This window comes from Cydia fagiglandana, chromosome 8 (genome assembly GCF_963556715.1).
Source record: "Cydia fagiglandana chromosome 8, ilCydFagi1.1, whole genome shotgun sequence".
Classification (NCBI taxonomy): Eukaryota; Metazoa; Arthropoda; class Insecta; order Lepidoptera; family Tortricidae; genus Cydia; species Cydia fagiglandana.
In genome coordinates, this window is record NC_085939.1 from 10,309,591 (window position 1) to 10,322,708 (window position 13,118).

At 34.6% G+C, this 13,118-nt stretch overlaps 1 long non-coding RNA gene across 1 annotated transcript; it reads left to right on the forward strand.

Annotated features, from left to right (window-relative positions):
- The first annotated feature begins 11,616 nt into the window (after positions 1-11,616).
- LOC134667032 (uncharacterized) lies at positions 11,617-12,592 on the forward strand. The gene is made up of 2 exons (XR_010098582.1): positions 11,617-11,956; positions 12,012-12,592. It is a non-coding gene; the product is annotated as an uncharacterized LOC134667032 (long non-coding RNA).
- The last annotated feature ends 526 nt before the right edge of the window (positions 12,593-13,118 follow it).

Consider the following 13,118-nt stretch of genomic DNA (forward strand, 5'->3'; position numbering starts at 1 on the left):
CTGCCTAAACTAGTTTGAACGAACCTTGTGACGCTGATGCATAAATTGCTCGCCTTGAAATAACATTATCTTTAGCGATGTCATGTCTAATCCAAGGAGGTTTTCACGTTACAAGGATAGCTACTTAGAAGGGTTTTAAGACACCATAAAAATGTTTTTGGTCCTCTTGGGGGGTTAAAATAGCGCAGTAAATAAAACTAAATCCTCTGACGGCATCTTACCTCGAGAAAGCTAATAAAAAGGAAAGAGCATTGCGTCGGTCTTTGAAATCACATCCCTTTCTAAAGCTTTATCTTAGAATTTTTCACTTTTAATTTGAATATTGATACCTACTTTAGTATTTATAGTAGTTTATAAATTTAAGTGCTGAAATAACGATAAATTATGATTTACATTAAAATAAGAGCATTAATACCCACCCGGGTAGAGTGGTGGAGGTGAGTAAAAGATCACGCATTTAATGCCTCATAATAAATAAATATAAATAAAGCAAGACCATCAGACCTCTAGTTTTATTAAAGATGAATACAATTATACAGGTTGTTTGGTACATCGTTTGCCAAATTAAAACTGCAGATAGGTTGAGTCATTTGCTATCTTCTCATGTCTAGAAAAACAAAATTGGCCATGGTTTTTTTTACTACTACGCAAGTAAAAAAAATTACGAAAACCTGACATACTAAAGAAAAACAAATATGCGCCAAATTGAAAATTTCTAGGCCTGAGAAGATAGCAAATGACTCAACCTATCTGCCGTTTTAATTTGGCAAAGGATGTACCAAACTCCCTGTATAAACAAAAGTTAATAATTCGAAACCGTCATACTCCTTCATCTAAATAACTATAGTTCGGGATAATTACTTCACACCACTTATACGAACAGTTAGTTTCACAACATAAAATTTCAAACTATGATCCCTAGCATGAAATTGAATTTCCACGCGGGTCCAGTCCTTTGTTCGATATCCGTTTTAATTAACATTGTAATTAAGACTGCTAGAGTAGGTAATTATCGTATTATTACTTGTTAGATATTATTATACTATATTTTGTTTTATAGTAGTTTTTACACTACTAACTTTAAAAAAAAGTAATTGTTTCCTTATACATATATAAATTTTTGTAGGTTATAAAAGTTGCATCCCCGTTTCCCGTAGAAGAAAGTGTTTTCACGAAAAAGTACCTATTAAAAAAAATTGATGAATCGGTTTATTTATTGACATTATTACGTCTGCATTCCGCCGTGGTCGACTCCGCTCGTAGTCCGGATTTGTATGATAAAATAAAATAATAAATTAGGTACCTATCTAAGTTAAACGTATCAAAAATCATGTAGTCCAATCGAATATTCGTAATGGCGTCTCGCGCTATCCAAGGGAAATAAGAGAGACGTCATGACGAATAGTCGCCAAATCCCGATATGATCAAGACCAGCACCTTAGCCGCTCCGATATATCTAATGGCGACTGTACCTAATACGTGCAGTACAACGACAAAATAGTTAAGTGAATATAAAAACACCCTATAAACATTCCAAAATGTATTATTATACGAAAGCTAAGTTATCTCAAACTTTCAGCAAGAGGTATAAAAAATAATGAGATTCAAGCAGTTTATTGCGATAAATTAATAACATTCCTGGCGGCTTGCCAGCACTACAGGCCAAGATAGAAGCAGATCTGATAATGGAATGCCTCGCTAATTATTCGACAGATTAAATTAGCAACGTCGCAGTAATATCAGACAGCTGTGGGTAACGCAACGTGCTGCGTCGTAGTACACTACATCTGCAGTATGGGAATGTCTAAGAGGATTTTTTTTTGGAATAGAAAACGTTTTGGTTTAATAAACTTCTTCTCTGTCAATTTGCTTTTGACAGGGCGGTCGTGGTCACATGGAGGCGACCGCATCGGTAGTAGAAGCGGACACAGCTCTTCACACAATCTCCTGCCATATCTCCCTGTTGGCACACTGTGCACTGTTTATAAAATTAGGTACTACCTTAATTATTAATATAATGGGTTAATACTTTAATAAAGAATATTTTTATTTTATTTTTTATACATATTTCGTACCCTAGTTCATGTAGGACGCAGACATCTTGGAAGCTAAATTGGAACGACTTCGATTGGGTTCAAATTTGTTAGACTTATGAGGGACCGGTGACAATGCTTTATTTTGTTTATAAAAGAGGGATTTTTAACCGACTTCAAAAAAAGAGGAGGTTATCAATTCGACCATTTTTGACTCAGTATTCCGTCATTTTTAAATAACTTCATCACCAGTCACGGGGCAAAAAATATTTTTTGGCATTTTCAAAAACTGACAATTAAAGCCCCTGTCTTCCCTACTGCATTACACATCCTGTTTTTCAAGTGCGGATAGATCAAGTGGTCCCGTGCAAAGAGACCCTTCTCAGCAAGAGGAGCGGTGCGGAATAAATCGGGAATAGCCTGCGGAACGATTGAATGGTGATTCTAATTACAAATAGAACCCGTTATATTTTATTTGGTTGAAAGATTATTGTAGTATATGTATTGTGTAGGTAATAAAAATTATGTATTTGGAAAGTAAACCTGAACATTTCCGGGTTCCATTCGTAGAAAGGACCCGTTATACTTTTTCATATCTCATGCTCTGAAAGTGGGTCGTTGTTGTTCTAAAAGGTGCGCAGAAAGTGATACGTTTATGCTCTAGTGCAGAAAAGTGGTGTACTCCTCTGCGTCCCCGGCACACGAACAACTGGGTGAAACAAAATGGAAAAATAGTGTCTTTATTTCCTCGCCTGGAACAATTGGTAATTGTTTAATTTTACTAACCCCACGTTGAACCTTTTTTTATAAAAAATGATGTAAGTGAATTGTTAAAAACAAATTATTCTTGATTTCTTTCATTGAATTCTATTTACTCGATTTCATAAGGCGGGAACCAAAAGGAATACACCAAAAATATTTTTTTAAACCTTACACTTACGTAAATGAGCAAAGGCAGAATCTTATACAGCCACAGTTAAACGTTTGTACAATATTAAATTGATTTTTAAAGTTATTTAGCACTATATTCATGAAAATAAAATAAAATACAAGGTAAAAATGACTTATATTGTTAATTAAATTGTTATTTAATATTTAAAATACTTTTATTATGTTATTACGAGGTGCGGCGCACCAAGGTCGCGGTGCGGTCCGGTAGTCTGTTGCGGCTTTTAGAGCGAAAAAGTATAAAATTAAAAAGTAAGAGGCAATCCCGCTGATTTTTATACTATAATGAACAAATCATTTTAAAATTACTGCAGTTTGTTAAAAAATGTGTGTTTTCGTAAATATTGCAATCTAAATGATTTTCGCTAGGGGTTATTAATCTTCAGATCTTCACACATGTAAAGTCTCCGATTGCAAGTCCTAAGGAAAATAAATCATGGCCGTAGATCTAATGCGAAATATTGCGAAATTGTTTGGTTTCCTCGCATTTGATATGAAAAGTAAAGTGTTTAACTCGGGTGAAAGGCACCATTTCTGTCTCGGACTATTGGCGCTCTCACTGCGTTCGAGCGCCAAACTACCTCGACAGAAACGGGTGCCTTTCAACCCTTGGTTAACAATCTACTATTGCCACATCGAAAGTGCTAACTTTCGATTTCTTTTGCCACATCGAAAGTGGTAACTTGCGATGTGGCAAAAGTATAACGGGCGAAAACAAATAAATCGATTACGTATATATAAACAATGCACGATATAATATTACGAGTATGTATACGTAAGTATTAAACAAAACTATAACCTAAACAGAGAGTTATATGTACTGACAATCCAATTTTCGGTTATGCCGCAAATAAACAATAATTATACTGGAAATTATTAAGTCGGTAAATGAATAGGATGACAATAGGTACAATAGGAATATTTCAATTAAATTTATTAATCAGGGTATCGTATTGGTAGGAGAGGTTAATTAAATTTTGACTTATGAGAATCATAGTGGAATTAAAATTTAATTAAAGTAATTGGAAGGCATGATTTGCGCGTAGTGACTTGCAAATATTTAAGAGATTTCCAAACGTGATTTTTTTGCCGCTTTTTGCGTAATGGTACGGAACCCTTCGTGTGCGAGTCCGACTCGCACTTGGCCGGTTTTTTTAAACTTTGCATGCAGTTTGTTTGTTCTATACTCAGACTAAAAAATCCTTATTAACATATTATAAATGAAGAAGTCTGTATGATGTCTGGGGTCTGGGGATGGACATAGGATAGTTATTGACTATCATTGTTTTTGAACAATAATCATCATTTCACGCAGACGAAGTCGCCTGCGGAAGCTAGTGTTTTTATCTTAATTCTTATGTTTCGGATTCTCCTCAATCACTCTTATTGGAATGATACTGTTTGTGTGTTTTAAATTATCTTACAAACACATATTTATACAATTCCGGTAACATAAACACTCAAAAGTCAATAGCAACTCCCGCTGCGCACTCTGCGGTAATAATGTTAATGGTTGCTTACACATAATTAAGAATACATAGGTATAAACAGTACATTTGGCAGACAAGACATACACACGTGACCACTAAAACTCTTATTTGTACATAGTTACTAGTTTATTTTCCAAAAGTAGGTATACTGTACGTCGCATGTATTTAATTATGCTCGATAGTAATTTCTAGTTGGTTCGATACAGTCAGACTTTATTTCTTTTTACTTACTTAATAAGCACACAGCTTTGATAATCACAACAAAGCCGGCATTTCGTGAGGCAATTAAAAGGACGTTAATGTTCTAGGGCAGTTCATTTAACCCTAGTATGAACAAAAAAACTTTCAGCTCTCATGTTGAAACGTGACTAACACCTCTATCTATAGACGGTAATGTAAAGTATCTGTATACACAGCGCTCTGCAAACACAAAGCTAGTTTGGGCTTGAAGCTTTGTTAGAGGTTCGCCGGTTTTGACATAGATGGCGCTAATATGAAAGCTGTGCACTGCGAACTGCTTTTCGTGATTTGTGTGATTCGTTCGTGATTCAATAAAGCTCAAGAAAACTGTGTATTTTTTAGTGTTAGAAATACTTTGAGTTCTCTCTCTCTAATAATGTCCACATGTTTTAAAAATGTGTATGCCAATGTGTGATAATTAGGTACCAAAAAGTATAAATCGCTGATATGAGTCCAATAGATATCCAATAAAATGTATTAAATTGAAACTTAACAATAGGGTTTTATACTGTATTTAAAATAAATTATTTTACACCATGCATGAAATTAAGCACCAGAAAATTATTAGAAAATCACAGATAGAAGTTATTTTTAAACACAAGTTCTATTTAATAAATCGGATAGACATATAAAAAGTAGTTAAGTTGACCGTGTCGTCACGATCAAATGTATCATATAAATTCCATATTAGCCAATCGTTTTGTTAACTCTAAAAAAGTAACTGATATTACCAGTAGGAAACTACCCTAAACGGGACCGGTGTGTCGACAGACAAATAGGTATGAGTAAGCCAATCCATATTTATAAACATTCATAAACATTATTTGTAGATTGTAGGTACATTCTACATTTCACTCATACAATTTATAAGAATTAAGCTGCGATTTATTAGGTTTGAACTCTCCAAGAACTAATGTAGAGTATATGGGCAGAAGTAGCATGACAAATACGAACGTTTCCAAGAAAACACGATAGGTAGTGATACAGTAATTTATTGGTAAAAGAAACATATACATTTACACGTCATTTTGTAACTTAATTACTATTTAAATTTTACTTATTATAGGTATGTGTATACAATTTACGATATAATATAATATTAGGTACATAGAAAACAATTATGCAGTAGGTACTACAATTGTACCTAGTGTACCTACCTTAGTTATTAGAGAGCGTGGGTAGCCTAGCGAACAAGGGCCCGTTTTTCAAAAGTTTGTAACTTGTAATACAAGCGGATGTCACATTTTGACAGCTTTTGTTAGAAAAGGACTTCCGCTTGTGCAAGTTACAAGCTTTTGAGAAACGGGCCGCAGGCCAGGCGTACGACTTTCATACTGCAGATAACGGGTTCTAAGGGTTCTAACTTCTACCTACTCTTGCCAATGAGTTTTTCAGGACCTATGAACGGCACATAATTAACGTAAAATAACATAAAATTTTATGTTCACCGTTTACCAATCGCTTTTAAGTAAAAAGAACGCATCGTGAGGAAACCGGACTTGTCTCTATAAGACCTAATTTCACCTTTGGGTTTGAAGATAAGATAGCAGTCTCCGTCGTAAAAACTAGTGGCTATGTAAATTATTGGGATTAGGTTTCCAAGCGAGCCCCAATCTCTCCAAATGAGCCGTGGCAAAGCGCTAAATCTCTCTATAAAACTATATTGTGTTAACATCTTCCTAAAAAAGTATTATGATTAGGTACCTACATCTAGGTACATCTACGGATAAGAACCAAATACGAGTATTAAGTAGGTAATTAATTTTAACACAGAAGAGAGACAAATCGCAGTGGTTAAAAAGTCACATTTCCACAAAGTTATAATTCATGGTTGTATCACGATAACCCAACTATCAATAAATTCGGTAGCTTAATACCATAAATACGCAAACACCGCTAATCTCTTCGAATTAGCTGTTTATCTGCTCCGGCAAAATATTGCCTCGTTGGGAAATTGAGTTTAACATTTCTCACAATAATTTATTGCGCAGTATGGAACTAAGAATTGTAATTACTATTGAATGACGTAATATTTCTACGAATTAAATTCGGTTTAACGACTTCTATAGCGGCAAGTTTTATTAATCAAAATTAGGGCATGCAACTGGTAAATATTTGCTTGAGGAATACCGGTAATTTACTGGTTTACCGGTAATTTCTAGACCGATGCGTAAAAATCGCACCATCAGAGCGATCATTGAGCGTCACCACCTCACCCTACTTTTCAATTTCTTCCCGATATTATACTGATGTGATTGTTTTAGGTGGGCGGATCTTTTCTTTTATGAAAATTCTCCCCAGTAGGTAGCCAAAGTTTTATGAAATATTATAATATATTATTATGTTATTCCTCGTTATAATTCCGAATATTAGGGCTTGTGCACAAATCACGCGAGGTTCGATAGGGGAGGGGGGTCACAAGAGGGGTCAAAAACTAGCCGAAAACATCTCGCATGATTTGTTCACAGCCCCTAAGCATTAATAGAGCAGCATCAAACGGCATCGGCAGCCGTCACACCAATCACTAGCGCTTTGTAGGTACATTGTGTCGAAGTCTAGTCCTAGGTCCCACTTTGGCGCTTTCCATTAAGACGAGATTTGCTTGTACTTTTATACGAATAAACTGTCAAAGCCTCCTTATGGCAAGCGACAAAATGGGACTTTTCGCTTGTAAATGACACATTTGTACAAAGTACAAAATGACTTAAAAGCCACAAAAGCTTAACCTAATTTGTAAATTGAATATAAATTAGAAACAAATTGAACTGGTAGGCAAAATAATGAGTAGGAAGGATATAAATCTTCATTAGCCATGAAATATCTGAATAACAAATTTAACGCCCAACTTGCGGAAGTTTGCTTTTTGATGCAAATTATGCTTAATTTCTACTTCTGTCTGACCGTTGAGTGCTTTGGCTTGTCCGAGTTTCGTAATTAAAGAAAACATTGATATCTAGTAAATTAAGTAAAATTAAGCTCCATGAAGGCTAAAGGCCAGGTGCCAGGTGTATGCTAATTTTTTTTTCCGTACCCGGGACTATGTTTGGCAATCCGGACATCTGAGAGGCGTAGGGTAGACTGGGAACAATTGAAACACTGTATGTTTAACCGGTAACTATTTTATTTATACAGTTAGAAGGATAATACGAGTTTGTGCCTGTATTATTAAAGGTTATTTATTTCGCTTTTGAAAGAAAGGTGTTTGAAAGGCCTATCGCCCTTGTACTTAATGATTCGGGAATTAAAGAGAATGTGGAAAAGTGGTTCAGATGTCCCCATAGCTGTGTTATTTGAAACCACAGACAAAACATCCTCCAGACTGAGCATAGTCGCGCTACCCACTCTGCCACGCATACGCATAAAGTGTCTTTGTGTGACGTCCGTGTCTTTGAACGGACCAATCTTCGGACTTTGCTCACCTCGTCCCGCGCACCCCCGCATTTTTAGCATCATCGGTTGCATAAAATAATTACTCTAAACTCGGTCTAGAGGATTCCTAGTCTATGTTTGAAACACTATATGTGGACGTTTGACCCTTTTATACCTCAGCGTAGTCCTTAAAAATTTACACTTTACCAGCAATTTTCTACTTTATCAATCATGTACCTACCTTTATTTATTTTATTAATTACGCATAATAATTATCTTTCCAATGCTTAGATATCATTAAACTTTATGTATATATGTAGATAGACATAAAAACGAACAAGTACTAATTAACAAATTAAGAACAAGAATTATTACTTTGTAAAATTTACAAATAATACTACGTTTACAAATAAAATCTTTTAACTATATTAAAGATAAGCGCTTCGGATCTGGGGATATGCTGATAATTAGTATGTTTTATTTTCTCAGAAAAATATTTAACCATTCAACCGCAATATAAACAAGAAATAATAATAAGTCGAGACCGCAAGCTCACCGGAAGTGCGGGGTGCGGCGACAAATAGCACTTCCGGCGAGGATGCTTGCTTTGGTACACTTACAAAGATGATGTTTCATTATATGTCTTAATGTAAAGAGAATCAGGGAAATATTGCTTATACTGTTTATGTTTCTTAGACAAATGTGAGATCTGTTGCTGGCTGGTGGGGTACGGAAATTAATCTAAAGAAGCTTTGGCCACCCAAACGTGATTTTGTTCAGTACCTACTAGACTTTATGTGACACTTGTGATATTTACTGATATATAAAAATATATTTAGCATTATTATGAGCTTTATTGTGAGGTAATAAGGACTAGGTTAAATTTGGTAACCTGGACTAAGTATCTTGTCAGTCATCATTTAGCATTATATTTATGTCTGCTAGTATTTATTTTATATACTTTTATTTTATAATGTTATTCATGTATTTTATTTAATTGTAGACGATAATATTTTATTTTATATTATTGTACATTCTGCAAGTTTCTCTATCTAACATCTAAATAATTAGAATTTTTCACTCATCTCCTCGAAGGTTAACTGGAAGAGGGATATATAAGGGATATAGGGATAAATTCACCTTTGTACACCAATTTCTGTAAATTTTTTACCTTCATTTTCTGTGAACCTGTTTTTGTACAATAAATTGATTACTAGGTACCTACTACTACTACATATTAAATATTACTTAGAAGGTATATTTTATTAAGCAATAAGTAGAGCGGTTGAAAACTTTCTAAAAAAATATCAAAGCATTAAAAGTAATAGCACATTGCAAAAAATAGACTAGCATATAGCAACCCGGTTGTAGTTATTTTTTTATTTTGATTGCGAGGAAGAAATATTACAATTTTAACGCATATTTTATGGTAATATGTAAATTCAGAAAGCGCGTCTCCTAGAACCGTATATACCTGATTGTTTTATGGCAGGTTTAAACTCTATCGCCAATTTATTCAAAAAGGGGCTTAATAAATTCATGTTTTTACTTCAACAACTTATTATTATTTATTATTCAGAGCCCACTGTGTCCCACTGCTTCAACAACTACAACATAAAAATCCATTTCATACAGTTTACACGAAAAAGAGACGAGAGTGAGAAGTTAGAATAGGGACAGTGTACGTTGGAGGGTCTGACATCTTGTGACCCAAATTGGAAACTTAAACTTGACATTCACACATCACGCCAATGGCAAGTGCTACCTCCTACAACAGTGCACGCACGCTCTCTTGCGTGTTGTAGGTTTTGCCATCTTGTGACCTCAATCGGAAACATAAACTTGACATTTACACTTTGCGCCAATAATGAGGCTGCTGTGCTGCCCCCTACAGTTCATGCACTTTCCCTATAATGTTTAGCTATTAGAAAATAAAATATGTTATGTTAGGTTAGTAGTTAGTTTATACATTATTTTTTATTAAATAGGGTAAACGTACTGGTGCTCGACGCGATCCCAGTACATGTCATCTTGAAACTTAAGTCACTGTCAATAAAGGTGTCACTGTCTAGCATGTCAAGCACTAGTACGTTTACCTTACCCACTATTTAAGAAATTCCAGTTAATATTAAACAAAAAGGTGTAGAAACATGTTCGAAATTCAGAAAGCAATATCAGAGCCATAACTGTATCCATTTGAAATTTCAATTTACGTAAATATTTACGCTGGCCATCTGTGAGGCGGCTATATTGCTCGACTAACGTAGCCGTGTCGCTTTAAGTTCTTGAGAAGAATAATAATAATAATTTTTTAATTGTTATTTCAAGATCAGATACATGAACTAAATAGGTAGTTTTGTACGAAATACTTATGCCTAGTCAAATTATATTGTGATGGTATAAATGCATAACATTTATTAAACCATTCGTTAATAGATACTACCTAATGTTGGCATTATACTCGTAAGTTACGATAGGTATAAGGATTATTAAGTTAGGTAATGTTACGAGTCGTAACATTACCTAACTTAATAATATTAAGATTTTCTTTGCCGAATGTTAAACCAGTCGATACTAAGATACTTTTGAATAAAGAATGCTTAGAGATGGTAGATAAAGCACTGTTTCTTGGTTTAACATTGGACAAAAATCTACAATGGAGTCCTCATATAAGAACACTAGCAAACAAATTAAGTTCGGCCGCTTACGCTGTGAGGAGAATTAGACAATTGACTAATGTTGAGACAGCTCGCCTTGTTTATTATAGTTATTTTCATAGTGTAATGTCATATGGTATTCTGGTTTGGGGCAAAGCAGCTGACATACAGACTATATTTGTCTTACAAAAGAGAGCCATTCGTTCTATATATAATTTAAGGGTGCGTGAATCATTAAGAGAACTTTTTAAAGAAATTAATATTTTAACTGTAGCTTCCCAATACATATATGATAGTATTATTTATGTTGTTAAGAATCTAGACTCCTTCACTAAGAATTCTGATGTCCATAACTATAATACTAGAAATAAAAATAAGCTTGCTATCAGAAAGTTTCGTGTTCGTAAAGTACAGAAGTCATTCGTTGGGCAATGCATTCATTTTTATAACAAGTTACCTGAGGATGCTTTAAGATTACCCTTTCCAGCTCTTAAGAATTACTTAAAAAAGTCATTGATGTTGAAGGCTTATTACAGAGTCGAGGACTACTTGACAGACAAACATGCATGGTCCAAACCAGAAACTGTAATAACGACAAGTAGTAATTAAAAATATTGTATTATGTGTAGAGTTAAAGGTGACTCAGCTCAGGTAAGAAAGCACATCAAATTGTATGAAAGCATCTCATAACAATCAGTCAGATTCATATAATATGTATTCTCATTTCTTTTATTGATTTTAATTTCTTTTCCTTTTGTAAGATTTGATATGTTTTCTGAAAGAGCTACGTATTTGTGATTTCATGTACATATATGTTTATTTTTTTATATCAAATTCTATAAAGTTATGTACTCACTGAGTATAATTGCATGAATTCTACAGGGTGTCCCATAAGTGACACGACACAGTGACACTGGAGGTAGACCAGGCCAAGAGGACCCAAACCAACTTAACATGACCCCAGTAAAAGTGGCACGGTTTTCAAGTTATTGCCAAATTAAGGTTTTTCATGAATTTTGACCGTTTTTAACATTGTCAGTGCCAGTGTGCACTCGGAAAGGTCTCGAAGTTAGTTTTTTTTATGTGTACGGCATCATGAATAGTTGATTAAGATAACAGAAGAGGTATTTTATCGATAAACATTGTAAAATGCAAAAAAATACCGGTTTAATCTTGAATTAAATTCACAGCGAAACATTAATTTCGACTTTGACCACCTGTCGTGAAAAAAAAATACTAGTAAAGTAATGAGCAAATAACGTCAAGCTATTAAGCATGTTATGCAGATTCAAAAATGGTATCATACATGTACCTTTCCGTAATAAAATAAGAATTATGATCATCTTTCGAATGCCTCATAAAAATTAGGTTAAAACTAGGAAATCTGCAATCCGTTGCTACTTAGTAAAAATAACGATTTAATGTTAAGATATCTCATTCTGGATACAGACGACAGTTCTTGCAAGACGGTTTGCTAGACTTAATTGAAGACGCACCGCTCGCACTCAGACGGAGGATGTGGTTCCAGCAAGATGGCTGCCCAGCACACTACGCTCGCGACGTCCGCGACCACCTCACACGGACATTCCCAAGAAGATGGATCGGCCGATTGGGACCAGTGGCATGGCCGCCGCGTTCCCCGGACCTGAACCCATTGGATTTTTTTTATTGGGGATGCTTAAAAGATAAAGTTTACTCAAAACCAATAAGGTCCCAAGAGGAACTACGGCGGCGTGTCTTCGAGGCAGCACGAAGCATATCCGAAATTAATTTAAGGAAATTAACGAGAAATTTTATAAGACGGTGCCAAGCGTGCATACGAGCCCGGGGAAAACAATTCGAGCATCTACTGTAACATTATTTTAATACCTAAATCAAATAAACTTCAACCTGAATTTTATTTTCTTTGAACCTTTATCAACTCAATGATACCCCTAAAAAGGGAGATAAGCATTTTCCATCTCTTTCTTTTAGGCATTCGGCAAATACTAAATGGGCGATTTTTTATTTCTGTATCCAGAATGAGATATCTTAACATTAAATCGTTATTTTTACTAAGTAGCAACGGATTGCAGATTTCCTAGTTTTAACCTAATTTTTATGAGGCATTCGAAAGATGATCATAATTCTTATTTTATTACGGAAAGGTACATGTATGATACCATTTTTGAATCTGCATAACATGCTTAATAGCTTGACGTTATTTGCTCATTACTTTTCTAGTATTTTTTTTTCACGACAGGTGGTCAAAGTCGAAATTAATGTTTCGCTGTGAATTTAATTCAAGATTAAACCGGTATTTTTTTGCATTTTACAATGTTTATCGATAAAATACCTCGTTATCTTAATCAACTATTCATGATGCCGTACACATAAAAAAA